This window comes from Desmodus rotundus, chromosome 3 (genome assembly GCF_022682495.2).
Source record: "Desmodus rotundus isolate HL8 chromosome 3, HLdesRot8A.1, whole genome shotgun sequence".
NCBI lineage: Eukaryota > Metazoa > Chordata > Mammalia > Chiroptera > Phyllostomidae > Desmodus > Desmodus rotundus.
This window is the reverse complement of record NC_071389.1, coordinates 65,288,196-65,292,545: the sequence shown is the minus strand read 5'-3', so window position 1 is coordinate 65,292,545 and position 4,350 is coordinate 65,288,196.

The following is a 4,350-nucleotide window of genomic DNA, read 5'->3' as shown; positions in this document are numbered from 1 at the left end:
TGCGCCCTCTGCCTCCTCACTGACCCTCATGCTTCCCTGTGTGGCCCTGCATGGTGTGGCAAGCCCCCTACTCTTGGGGATAGAGAAACAAAATGCTTTTTCAATGTCAATTGTCTTCTCATCTCCTGGCCTCATCGTATTTGGATAATAATAAAAAACATACACTTCTAAAAAAGATTTTATTATTTTTAGAGAGAGGGGAAGGGAGGCAGAAAGAGAGGGAGAGAAACATCAATGTATGGTTGCCTCTCAAGTTCCTCCTACTGGGGTCTTGGCCTGCAACCCAGGCATGTTCCCTGACTGGGAATAGAACCGATGACCCTTTGGTTCGAAGGTGGGCTCTCAATCCACTGAGACACACCAGCCAGGGCTAAAAACATACATTTTAAAATGAACCCCAGGTTGCAAATATGTGATAGCCAGTGTGTCCTTATAGCTCCGCAGGGATCTTTCATTCCCCAACCCCTGCCCTGCCCACCTCCCCACCTTTGCTCTTTTTCTTTTCCAGATTGGCCCACATCAAAGTTGGGCATAATCCACTGGGAGTGAGGGACAGATTTACTTCTAGTTCACACTTGCTTTGAAGGTTTATTCCAGTTGTCTGCCTCCTTGACTGCAATTAGAATCACAAGATGAAGCATCTTTAAAAAACACTCATGGTCAGCTCCAAGTCCAGACCTACTAAATCTGAGTCTTTCTGATGAATCCAGAGTTCAAGCATGAGTATTTTTCTAAAAGTGCCCCAGTTGATGTTTATGTGCAGACAGTGTTAAAAATAACTGATTTGTCTTTTAACATCTAAAGGAGGTTTTCTAGTAGACTTGTGTTTTCAACATCTAAAGGACATTTTCTACTAGATTCTCTTTTTTCTCTCAACACCCTTACTGATAAAGTATTTGAAGTCATGAAAGGCAAGGACCTCCATGCAAGATTACTAAGAGTACTTGGTTCAGCAAAGCTATCATTTAGAATGGAAGGGCAGATAAAGTGCTTCCCAGATAAGGTCAAGTTAAAGGAGTTCATCATCACCAAGCTCTTATGTGAAATGTTAAAGGGACTTATCTAAGAAAAAGAAGATCAAAAACTATGAGCAGTAAAATGACAACAAACTCATAACTATCAACAAGTGAACCTAAAAAAAAAAAAGCAGAAACAAACTAAGCAAATGACTAGAACAGGAACAGAATTGGAGAAATGAAGATTGCATGGAGGGTTATCAGTGGGGAGAGGAAGGGAGGAGAATGGGGGAAAGGTACGGGGGATAAGAAGCATAAATTGTAGGTACAAAATAGATGGTGGGGGGGAAGGTTAAGAATAGTACAGGAAATGGAGAAGCCAAAGAATCTATATGTACCACCCATGGACATGAACTAGGGGGCAAATGCTAGAGGGTGGTGGGGCACAGGGCAGAGGAGGGATATAAAGGGGTGAAAAAATTGGGAAAACTGTAATAGCATAATCAATAAAATACACTTTTTAAAAAAGAGCTCCTGGTACATATGAAGTGCTCAATAAATAGTATTTTAAAAAAAGATTTATTCTCATAGCAACTTTCAAATATACAATAGCGTGTTAACTCTGCTGTATATTATATTCGATAGACTTTTTACTTCGAACAAGCTCTGGCTTTTGAACTCTGGCCCCTTATTGTAAAACTAATGGTACATTCCCTTGTTTGGAACATGCTATTAGGAAAAAGCAGCTTCAATGTTTCTCTGAACTCTTTGGGTCCCCATTTTACCTTGGAATTTGACTTAGTAATGTCATTCATTACTAGGTTGCAAATTTTTAAATTGTTTTTGAAAAAGTTAAACTTTTTTTAACCCAGAATTTTAAATATTATTTAAATTTGCCAATACTTAGGCTTCAGTTATTTCTGATACTTATTATCTGCTCATTTTGTCTCTTTCCTCTGCTCTCAAACCCACTGTAGCTGTGAAGTCATGGTATCAGTCAGCATAAAGCTATCTCAAATGTTTTTCTCCTATTGTCTCTCAGGCTGTTCTTTAAGCTGTTAAAGACAGCCCATTTTGCACAAGCAAAGCCTATAAGTTCAGGGAGATTGAAGACCCCTATGGACACTCTGTGTCAATGGGAAACATGGGTTATTGATAAATCCCCACACTGTCATTCCAAAGAATAATTCTGACATGGATTCTAAGTTGTTCTTCAGAATATCCGTGTTGGGACTCATCTTCAGTTTCCCACAGTGGTAACTCGATAACTTACCTTTTTTACTTCTTCAATTTCTCTTATTCTTGCTTTTCTTCTTCTTTCTTCTTCTGGCTCCCTGCCATCACTTCCCAAATAAATTACATGCATCCAAGTAGAAACACATTCTCTCCGTAGGAGCTTAAGACATTACCACTTTCATAATTTTAATTAACTTTTAAAGAACCTACAATTATGGTCAATGTTTGTCAGGAAACATATAGAGGGAAAATTATCATTACATGCATATTTTTATGTGAGTTTCTACTGTGTTATAATCATATTTCTGTAAATTCTCCATTGATTTCAATAAAGCAATTTTCAGAGAAAAGTTTATGGTATTGAGTCACCACACGATGGCAGTACCTGCAAGCCTTTATATCGTAGGTATGGCCTTGGGCTGCGTCCACGGGAACTGTGGTGTTCCCAGTCTGCGCGTGGGATGGACAGGCCACATCTAGGAAATGCAGGCAGAAATGCCCCCACTCAGGCCAGTGTCACCTTGACATGTACCCAAATGCTGGGCTTCCTTGCTCATTCACAAAGGCCTGCAGACCTGGGCTGGTGTCTCCCCAGTCCCTCCCTCCCAAATCAGCCTCTTCCTAGTTACCACTGACTGTATTTCACCACCACATGTTTCTCTTTGGCCTAGCTAGAAGCTACTTGCAGTGCTCTGTTGTTGGGAGTTAGACAATTAGTTGTGCAGGCGTGTGGATGCCTGGCCCAGGCACCCCGGTAGGAACTCACTTGGGTGATGCTCAGATAAATGGAGTAAATACATTCCCCTTCCATATCTCTGTTCCAAAACACTGAGAACTTTTTTATGTATTGTTGACTCAAATGCCCCTAGAAGCAGACACAGATGGAGATTCTGGAATTAGACCATTGGTCTGTTAAGACAATGATACATGGAGTGGTCACCCTATGACAAGCCCCAGCAACATCACATTTACCTAAATCAAGGATGAGCAAACTATGGCCCATAGGCCAAACCTGTCCCATTGCCTGCTTGTGTAAATAAAGTCTTATTGGAAGAGTCCCACCCACTTGTTTACCTATTGTCTGTGATGCTGTCATGATAGTGGTGACAGAGACCTTACAGCCTGCAAATACTAAAATATTTATTTACCTCCATTGGTAAGGAGGATGGTGAGGTAAGTGCAGAAGGTGAATTCCCTTCATCCTCACACAGCCCAGCTTCCTCAGGTGACCTTCCCACAGCACCTCTCATTTTCCCGTTGTGCACGTGTCCACTCTTTCCTCACAAATAAAGCATGCATACCCAATCACTTTCTCATCTGACTGAATCCATGCCCCTGGAACTGGGTAGTTGGCTAAATTTCTGTAGATAGGGGGTGCCTATGTTAGGAGAGTGTCTGTGTTTTGGAAATGCATAAGAATAAATGCTGGTCAAATATTAATAGTGAGCCTCTCTGGATAAAACAATGAATGGTTATTCATTTTTATCTTACTTATCTTTATTTTCTAATGATTGTATTGTAAGAGATAATTGTTTAATTAAGTATATTTTATTCATTTATTTTTATGGAGAAAGGAAGGAAAGGAGAAAGAGAGGGAGGGAAACATTGATATAAGAGAGAAGCATCAATTGGCTGTCTCTCGTACTCACCTGCAACCCAGGTATGTGCCCTGACCCAGAATCAAACTGGAGACTTTTTGTGGGATGACGTCAACCAACTAAACCACACCGGTCAGTTCTTAACTTAATCTATATTAGGGAACAGATCAAAATGCTATCAATAAAATCTCTTCATTGACCAAAGGCCCCAGGAATCCCAGTAAGAGAAAAATGCTGGAAATACACTTGGTTTATACAGCTTCGCTTATATTTCTGCCATGAATTTTCTGTTTTTCTTGTGTGCCAAGGAAAATTAACCAATTGGGAGGGATGTATTGTAAGAGAGGTCGTGAAAGCCTTTCAGGACGCTGAGGGCACAAGATGGCTGGTGGAGTGTGTTTGCTAGGTGTGACTACCCAGTAACTGAATTTTTTGTAACCTCCTTCATGCTGCACAAAACACCCATATGCATGCCTTTCTCATGTGTTTCAGCATGACCTTGCTAACTCTAAATATCCCATGAACTGCTTTTACTTTCAATTTCAGTTTGATGACATTGT